Here is a 9,982-nt window from a genome sequence, read left to right on the forward strand (position 1 = left end):
ATTTCCATGCTTTCGAGAGACAGTGAGCGTTCGAAGAGCAAAGTCGAGCGAGCGGAGGAAAGAAACCTTCAAGTTGCCAGAAAGTGGCCCGCGACCCTCCGGGTGAACTGCAGAATTGGGGAGGAGCGGAATAGGCGTTGGTAATGGCCTTGAGCTGCAGAAAGAGATGAAAGAAATCCAATAAACACAGCCGGTGAGTTATCGAGGGAAACAAAAGTCTGGTGGATGTTAAAAGGAAAGTGATTGTGATTTGAAAGTTGAAGGTTACACATGTGCAGATAAAACGTGGATGAAGAGAACAGTTGTTGAAAGACAAGGATAAAAAGTAGCAGAGTGGTCCTGCGAGATGAAGTCACATATTCGAAAGTCTCTGTGAAATGTTATGAATTTTGAAGGATATTACAAGCGTAGATCAAAGGAAACTGCGATAAGGAAAGAAAGTTGAATAAGAGGAAAGTGACATTTGTGAACTGTGAAATATGCCGAGAGGGCAAAAGCAAAATATAAGAACTTTGGAAAAAGGCCACGAGGGCAAGTGAAAGAGATAAGAACTACAAGTACCAAGATGCATTGGAGCTGCAAGAGATAAGAACTACATCTACCAATAGGCATTGGTGCTGCAAGAGATAAGAATTACAAGTATCAAGAGGCATTGGTGCTGAAAGAGAAGTTTGTGAATTTAAGGATTGTTGAAAGGGATGTCGAAGTGGTCATGCAGAGGTCTAAGTAAATTCCTTGCAGTCTTCAAAGTCTTCGACAGTGAAAAGATATATGAGATAAAGCATGGGGAAAGGAACCCCCACAAATGATAGACCGGCACGAACCCGACAGAGTAAAGCCTGTGCCGAACTGTAAGATATTGTGTGATAAAGTGAAACAAGACAGGCTCGAGCCCGGCAGAGGGAAGCCTGTGCAGAACTGTAAGAAATTGTTTAATAAAGTGAAACAAGACAGGCTCGAGCATGGCAGAGGGAAGCCTGTGCAGAACTGTGAGAAATTGTGTGATAAAGTGACACAAGACAGGATCTAGCCCACAAGAGGGAAGCCTGTGCAGTGCCAGTGAGCAATAGAGAATCTATGAACGGAGCATTGATGGAAAGGCGGGCAAAGCCTAAGGAAGTGATTGTACTACCAGAAGTTGAAAGCCTAAGATTGAACTGTTGAATTGTACCAATTATCCGTGTGGGGAAGGGTGATGCAAGTCAGTTGTGTGTAATTATCAGTAATTGCCTGACTCTGTCTGACCCTTGTTTTGGGACATGTTAGGTACATGCCTCTGATGTTAGTCTGTTGTCGCTCACAAGAAAGTGTTTGTGTCGGAAAAGGAAAAGGTGGGGGGGGTGGAGTTTCTAGGTATCCTACCGGGTAGGAAAGGGAAAAGGTATTGTAAGAAAGGTGATACCGCGTCTCACCCTTCGGTGTCCCACTTATACGCCCTGAAGACCCCCCATCCAGGTGATCCTCCCACACTGGTCCATCCCCAGGAACTGGATCCAATAGTGATGGCCGTGTCCTGGCCACCTGGATGACAGATCCCTGGGGACTAGCGGGTGAGAAACCTTCAGGAGAACTTTGTGTTAAAGCTGGATTTCCTTGGTTTTCCATTGAACTGTGAAGAACCTTCTTGTTTGTATCTGGGGAAGGGGGGTTTGCCCAATCCATGACAAGATGCATTACTTACTCTGTGAACCAATTTATATGTTGTCTACATTTGTGGAACTGAGTTGCCATATTATACCTTTTTGTGTTAATTGTTGTATTAGTGCGAGGGGTAGAGATCTCTTGGTTAGAGTGTTTCCTTTTAGTTCACTCTAGGCAGTGAAATTCACGTAAGGTTAGGGATAGTGATGCGTTTATTTAAATTTGGTTTGTTTAATAAGATGGAAACTGTTAAAAATCCTTCGCAAAGTTGTCAGCTTCACATTGCTGACCCCTCATACTTTACTCAGAGCTGCATCTAAAGCAAACCCCCAAATATTTAACTGTATTTACTGGGGACAATTTAGAACAGTTTATGAGCCAAGAGTAGCTGAATGGTGCGGATACTCGGTTGTTAATTCTTATAATTTCTCTGTTTTCTCTGTGTTGATGCATAATTCATTCCTATCGGCATGCGCTGTAAGTGCTCCCAGTAATCTTTGGAGAAACACAGGGGTATGAACCATGATTATCAGATCATCCGCATAGGCCATCCACGATATTGCCAAGTCTCTGAGCCCTGGTTTCACAAGGGAGCTCCCCTCCAGTACCTCACTCAGGTCTGAAAGATATACATTTAAGAGACAGGGATGCCTGAGGCGTGGGGATCTCTTTCAACATTGCCCCCGCCATTCAGTTTGATTTGTAGAGGGGAGCGGTCAGGTAGGTTCCAAATAATATCTAACAGTGGGAGAGGGATAACCCAGGTCTTTATCTTTGACCACAATATATTCGGGTTTACTGTATCGAAGGCTTGACTAAAATCGATCATGGCAATATAGAAAGGTACTTCCTATTTCTGGCATGCTTTTTCTCTTAGAGATGTGAGAATAAAACCATTAAGGGCAGTGTCATGCTTAGTCGAAATCCGACTTGAAATGTATGTAATCTGTTTGTTTTGATAATCCATCGTTCCAACTCCTTCAAAATCAGCCCTGCAAATATCAGAGTCAGCATCAAGAAGGGCGATAGGCCTGTAGTTGACCAGATTGGACCTATCGCCCTTCTTGAAAATGGGTCCTATGGTTGCCAATCTCAAGGATAGGGTAATATTTTTGGAATGGGTGATATTATCAAAGAGGATTTTTAGTATTGCTGCCAAAGTTGGGAATTTGATTGTGAAATGTGATTACCGAGAGCATTCGGTCCAGGTGCTCTAGAGGTAGAGGCTTTAGCTATAGCACTTTCGACATCTGAACAGAACAGCTGAAATCGCACTCTATTGCATCCTTTCCCACCTTATCCATTTTCCCTTTGTCATCATATAATTCTTTATAGTGTTTTTCCCAATTTGCAATTGAAATGCTTAATTTATGAAGACAACCTTGTTATTTAAATACTACAACATAAAACCACATTTACGTGTTCTACTTCACCACCAAAAATCCAATACACATTGATACTGCCACTATGTGCTAATAGCCTTATAGACCTTCAAAGAGATTATCATCACTCTGGCCATAACTTGGTGGTGGGTCATTATCCCATGACAATGACCGATCTCTCGGTCTATAAGTCTACAATGTACTACTTCTTGTGACCATTTGTGCAACAAGCAGGTTACACTAAATACGTTATGGCAATCTCTCGCAATCATGATGTCTGTGCTTGGGTATTTGATGGGAATTCATAATAATTGTTGGGCAATTATTACCAACACGGTGTGCCCCGGAATGTGTTTGAAATCGCAGGTAACGGTGTGTGTATCGAGTCATGTTTTTGCTGTTCCCTGGCAAAGATGAACCTAGGAATTTGCTTTCAATCTCTGGCTAGGGTGTGTGTGTCTAGATAATGTCAATACCTGTCCTGTAAAGCGAGCACCGGAGCATATGGTGGTAGAAAATAGGAAGTTAATTGCAATAATAGGCACATGTTTAATGCTTGGAAAATTCCCAACCTTTGGATCTGTCAATGCCCATTTCCACACGTGGGGAGGGATGCTTGGTGCCACTCTGCTCCTTGAAGGTTTCATATGGCTTTGTGCTGGTTGCTGCCTCAAAGTCACCTATGGCATGGGGCCACCTGGCAGCTAAGGGTGAGGAGGTTAAGTACTGCCTGTAAAACACAGTGGGCTTCATTCCGACCCTGCAGGTCTGGAAAAAGTGCCAGTATTTCCTTATATAAAGGCACTTTTCCAGACCAGCAGAGTATATGTTTGCCAGGGGTGGTTTACTGATTACCTCAGCGAGGAGCTGGAGGTAACTCAGGCCCCCACCAGCAACAAAACAGACAGTATTATCGGTGCTGGTAATACTGGCAAACCCCTCATGGAGTCCTATGATTGCCAGCACCTGTAATATCCCGGGAACACCAGGATATCAGACTCTGGTAGTGGTAGGATTTACCGCCAGAATACCGGCAAACTCGGGATGACCGACAATGTCCCATGCTTTTGGTCCTCCTTACAAGGTTGGCAGTATTCCATATCGGAATAGCAGACCCAGTGATGCCCTTTACTGCCTTCAGAGGCATCCGCCTGGATTATTAGTCTACAGCCTTTAGGGTGGCAAAGTCATGACATACATAACATATTTCAGAACCACTTCATGTTGGGTTTCTTAAAGCCAACACTATTGCTTTGGCGTACAGATATGGACCAGGGGTGGAGTGGGAACCAAAAGAGGCCCTGCACAGATGGACATATGAGGAGGGGCACCCAGTCTATTGATGTTGTTTGGTTATGAGCTCCTCCATTGCCTGCCCATGGCCATGCTAATCCATATCGCCGTTCCCACCCATTCCTGCCTCTGCCTGCCCAAAACACCTCCTCATGGGAAGTCTTTGAGCTCCCTTTAATGGGGACTTAATGACAATGTTTGTTCAAAGCAGTCTTCGGAGAGTGAATGACTTAATTGGAGTTGTAAACACACTACAGGCTCAACAGAAATGTAAAAAACCAGGCCTGCCTTCAGCCACTCGATTTATAAGCACTCTGTGTGTCCTTCACTGAAGTCCTGTTAAAAACAAGCACTGGCAAAGCCACTGAAGTCCTACTTAAAATAAGCATTGGCCAGGCCAACATTTATGCCTGTGCATAAGTGTTACGCTTTTGCCAGGCACTGCTATTACATACCCAGGTACCCGAACGAGTTTCTACCGGCTACAAACAATGGGTAGTTAATACCACTACTGCTGTGCCTGGCAAGAGCCTTTCCTATGCCTTCACAAAAGCCCCAAGTCTTAGCATTGCCAATCCTGGTTTCAGAAACCAGCTGCAAAAGGTGTTGGCTCGACCTGGAAATGGGTATATCAGTGCGGGAATCTCTGACCCTGTAGCGAAAATCAAAAGCTGCCACCCTTTAATATATGAGAAAACTGAAAAGGGCAGGATAACTCTAGCCTTTGGACCAGAGTATTATATTACATAGAAAACCGGAAAAAGATTGTCCAGAGCAAAATATATTTGAAAAAAATGTGTATCAAAATTTAGTGAAAGTGATACCAACAATTTAAACAATGGTGAGTCAATCACTAATAATTAAACACTACTCATTTTAATACAACACAACAGCAACAAACATATGCCTAAAATTGGCTAAAACAATATCACACATGCTTGCCATTCATAGTGCGCTCATTCAAACCAAACTCATCATACCATGACAAACATACAAAAGCTAAAAAACAAAGGAATCATGTTAAAAACCTATGGCGAAGAAGAATACATGACTAATCCCCATAAAACAGACATTATTTTTATGTTCACAATCAATAGAATTAATGAACAAATGATCTATTGACAGGGTGGATCGGAAGGAAAAGTGAAAAAGATCGCATCCTTGTAGGGTTTATCTCTCGACCGCTTTCGACGTGTAGTGGTAGTAAACATGACGTCTTCCTCAGGAGGTAGATGTTACCATTCTGTAAGAAACACAAAGACATGGCTATAGACTACTGCATAGGAAAAATATGAGTCATGGCTGACTGTCCGCAGATTACAATTAAAAAGGGAAGCAACTGCTAAGGGGCAGCCCAAATTTACTTTGTGGTACAACTATGGGATCATATATGCCGTGTAACAATTAGCAAAATAATAATCCCAATCTAACAGCTATATATGACAGAGCGGAAGGGTTAGTGACTCCCAAAAGCAGCCCGTGCAGAGTGGTAGAAAACATTCAGGGCCATGGTTAATCAGCGGCAAATGTGTGAGCGTGCAATGCAGATTATATATGAACATAAAATGTTAGTCAGGTCCAAAGAAGCACCATGCCCCAGAAAGACTAGGACTGGACTAACCTGGTGAATGCCAAATTGCTGTAGTGGCCGTGACAGAGTAGAGCGAGCAGTCACGCTAGAAGAAGCCAAGGACGAGTCCTGACCTAAAACAAAACAAAAACCGAAAAGCACATAATGTAGCAAAGCAACTCTAAGGTATTAGATCAAGTGCCTGTGACTAGAGCAAGGATGGAAGCTCACCTAAAAGGCACCCTATGGAATTAGGGAAAGCCACGGCTGCATGTATAGAAAAGTGGGTAAGCAGCACAGCTTAGCCTGAAGTGCCAATCTCGTCTGTGGATCACTGCAACGAAACAGCAAGAGAACCCATTACTGTGATGGAAAAAGTGGCCAGAATTGCCTGAGCCAATTAAAGACACTGCTATGGTAAAGTTACAAATCAAACTGAACTGTGAAAGTCCACAGCGGTCATGCCTGGTCCTCAAGGGGGTCAAGAGAATTATGTCAGTACAAAATTTACATTACCTCCACGTCCACTCTTTCTCGTCACAGTACTTACCTCATGAGGCACCCGCCTCCAACACAGGACCTTCTTCTATTTCTTCTTATTTCTATAACTCCTCCCCCACACCCACGTCACTAAGTTTAATTTTTCCTGCCTTCGGCAGGTTGGGCTTGTTTTTTCTTCCCGGCGCGGGGCGCTGGGGAGCTCCGAATGCTGGCCCCCTGGTGGGGCTGTGTGGAGGGGCCTTCGGCTCCTTCAGGTGTGGCAAGACTCCTGGGTTCCCTGCGGGGCTTGGGACCCGGTTGAGTCAGGCTGCCTTGCCTGGTTTCTGCTGGGCTTTGGCCAGCGCAGGGCATCGTGGCCCGGGTTCTGGGAGAACGGACCCGGGTTAAGGTAAGGAGAGGGGGGGGCATGTTTTTCCTGTTGCATGGCCATGCTGCATGGGCGGCTGTGCACGGATTGGCGGCTCCTTTTTCTTGTTTGAGCCACGTGCTACGGAGGAGGGTGGGCTCCTCCTCTGGTGCTGCAGGCATGTTGCCATAGGAATTAATTGATGTTGTTCCTATTGGTTGTTGTTCTTTCTGGCCTCTATTTGAATGTGGGAGAGGCACGTTAGCAATTGTTTGTATGTGGAGCCTTGATTCGGTGTACAGGGGTCTTTGGTGAAGCAGGCTTCCTTGGTCACTGTTTTTGGGCTTACTCAACATGGGAAAACATTCTGCAAAGAGCAGGCATCTGGTCCTGTCTTCTTCTTCTTCGTCTTCCTCTTCTCCTGATTTACACCGAAAGAGAAAGAAGAAGGCTAAGCGTATTTCCCTGACCAGAAAGGAGTTGAAGAAGCTGCTTAAGCATCGTAGAGGGAGTCGCACACGTGCTCATGGACACAAGCGCAGGCGTCTGTCTTCCTCATCCTCCTCTTCTTCTGGCGCTGAGTCATCGGCCTCTTCTTGTTCCTCTTTGGCTGATGCTGAAGGGAAGTATCTGGACAGAGAGGGAGTGGAGGAGGTGCTGGCTCAAGTTGGAGATTGCATGGGATTTTCAGAGCCCCTGGTGCCGGTGGAGGGGGCCGACCCTTCTATTCGCCAGTATAGGCATACACCTAGGAAGGGGTTGCCATTGGTTTCCGATATCCGGGAAAGAATCCTCCGGGAATGGCATGACCCGGAGAAGATTGCAATGCCCCGCTTCATGTCCAAACTTTACCCTTTGAAGGGCGAGACTTTGCTGTCTGATCCAGTTGAGGTCGACGTTATCCTCGCCAGCCTGGTGGGTCGCTCATCTATGTCGGCCGAGGAGGCGGCCGTCCGGGATCCAGTGGACCGCCGAGTTAATTCCGGCCTTAAGAAGGTTCATGCAGGGGCGCATCTGGCCCTTCGAGCAAATATCTATGGTTCCTACACAGCTGAAACAGTGTTGAATGGTTTCAGGGAGTTGAAAAAGGCTGTCAATGAAGGCTCCGATTGTGCCCCTTTGCTTACAGACATGCAGAGACAGGTTGAGTTTTTGGCCGATCTGGCTTTTGATGGGGTGCGTGGTTCAGCCATGGCCATGGGGGCTTGTATATCTGCCCGGAGGCATTTGCACCTAAGGGACTGGAAGACTGATGGGTCTCAGAAGGCGGCTGCCCTGAAACTTCCTTTCACTGGGTCCAGGCTTTTTGGTGATTGCCTTGAGGATAAGGTGCACATGGTTTTTAGGGCGGACAAACATGCTGACAAACTTCGACGCAAGCCTCCTTCAACGGCCAAGAAATCTTCCTCTGGGCCTGGTCCAGTGACCAGCAGGTCTTTTCCTGGCTCCTCATCACATTCTTTTCGGAGGGCTAGGGGGGGTCGGAGTCCTCCACGCTCTTCACGTCCTGGCCCGGCACCTAAGTCCTGACGGTTTGGAATTGCCGGTGGGCAGGCGGCTCCGGCAGTTTTTTCCAGTATGGGAAAGGTGGTGTTCCGACTCATGGGTTCTGGACACAGTACAATGGGGGTATCGAGTGCATTTCCTGTCTCCTCCTATCCAGCATTGCATGGTTCGGACTGTGGTTCCCAGGTCTCGGCTCAAGAGGTTGGCCATGGACGCCGCGCTCTCCGAATTAGTGTTGAAGGCGGCCATCATGCCCGTTCCTCTCCCTGTGCAGGGTCAGGGGTTCTACTCACGGGTGTTCCTGGTCCCCAAACCTTCGGGGAAGTACGTCTAATTCTGGACCTCAAAGCCCTGAACTGCTTCGTCCAAAAGCAAGACTTCAAGATGGAGACTTTACAGAACATTCTTCCGATGTTAATAAAGGGGGATTGGATGACATCTCTGGATCTCCAGGACGCTTATTACCATGTGGCTCTCCGTGCCTGGCACATGCAGTTCTTCCGCTTTGCAGTGGGATCCCGACATTTTCAGTTCAGGGTGCTCCCGTTCGGACTGCGATCTTCCCCCAGAGTTTTCACCAAGCTGGTGGCTCCCCTGGTGGCGCACTTACATCTGCGGGGCATTCAGATATTTCCCTACCTGGACGATTGGTTGGTCAAAGCGTCCTGCCGGCAGACTGTCATTTCTCATCTCCGATTGGTCTGCCAGGCATTACAGGACTGGGGTTTCCTAGTGAACTGGCAGAAGTCCCAACTGGAGGCTTCTCAGGATCTAGTTTTCATTGGTGCACAGGTTTGCACCAGGATGGGGAAGGTGTTCCTGTCCCTGGAGAGGGTCCGTCGCTTGCTGACTGTTCTGGGCAGGGTTCTCGGGAGGCAGTATGTCCCGGCCCGCCTATTGCTGAAATTGCAGGGGCACATGGCTTCTTGCGTGTTCTAGTTCCCTGGGCCCGTCTTCATCTACGCCCCCTGGTGTCCTACCTTCTCTCCCACTGGCTCCCATCATCTCAAGCTTTCGAGGCTTTGATTCCGGTGTCTCTGGCGCTGCGGGTCTCCCTGCAGTGGTGGTTGAGGGTTCCGAAACTACGGGCTGGGGTGTCCCTGATCATTCCTCCTGTGACCACACTTACTACCGACGCCAGTGGAAGGGGCTGGGGAGCTACGTTGGGAGTCCTCTCTGCTCAGGGGTTGTGGGATCCGGAAGAGAGCCATCGGACATCCAATTGGCGAGAGTTGTGTGCCATTCTCCGGGCTCTGGTGTACTTCAGGAGGTTGCTGATGGGCCGGGCAGTTTTGGTCCGGACGGACAATACGACAGCTTTGGCTTACGTCAACCGCCAAGGGGGTTCCGGCCGCTCCTTGAATGCCCTGGCAGCTCAGATAGGTGCTTGGGGGGAATCACATCTGGTGTCCCTGGTGGCTTCACATATCAGGGGGGTGGACAATATTCGGGCGGATCTACTCAGCCGCCGGTTTCCCTCCTCGGTGGAACTGGTCCTCTCGACCCAGGTTTTTGCAGAGATCTGTGTCAGGTTCGGGACCCCTATTCTGGACCTGTTTGCGTCTCCAGCCTCAGCAAAAGTTCCCCTCTTCTGCTCTCGTTTTCAGACAGAGGGTGCGTGGGGGGTGGACGCCCTCTCTGTGCAGTGGCCTCAGGGTCTCCTTTATGCTTTTCCACCTATTCCTCTTCTGCCTCAGGTGGTTCAGCGCATCAGAATATCCAGGGTGACTGTATTGTTGTTTG

Source organism: Ambystoma mexicanum, chromosome 2p, assembly GCF_040938575.1.
Source record: "Ambystoma mexicanum isolate Mex_15411 chromosome 2p, UKY_AmexF1_1, whole genome shotgun sequence".
Taxonomy (NCBI): domain Eukaryota; kingdom Metazoa; phylum Chordata; class Amphibia; order Caudata; family Ambystomatidae; genus Ambystoma; species Ambystoma mexicanum.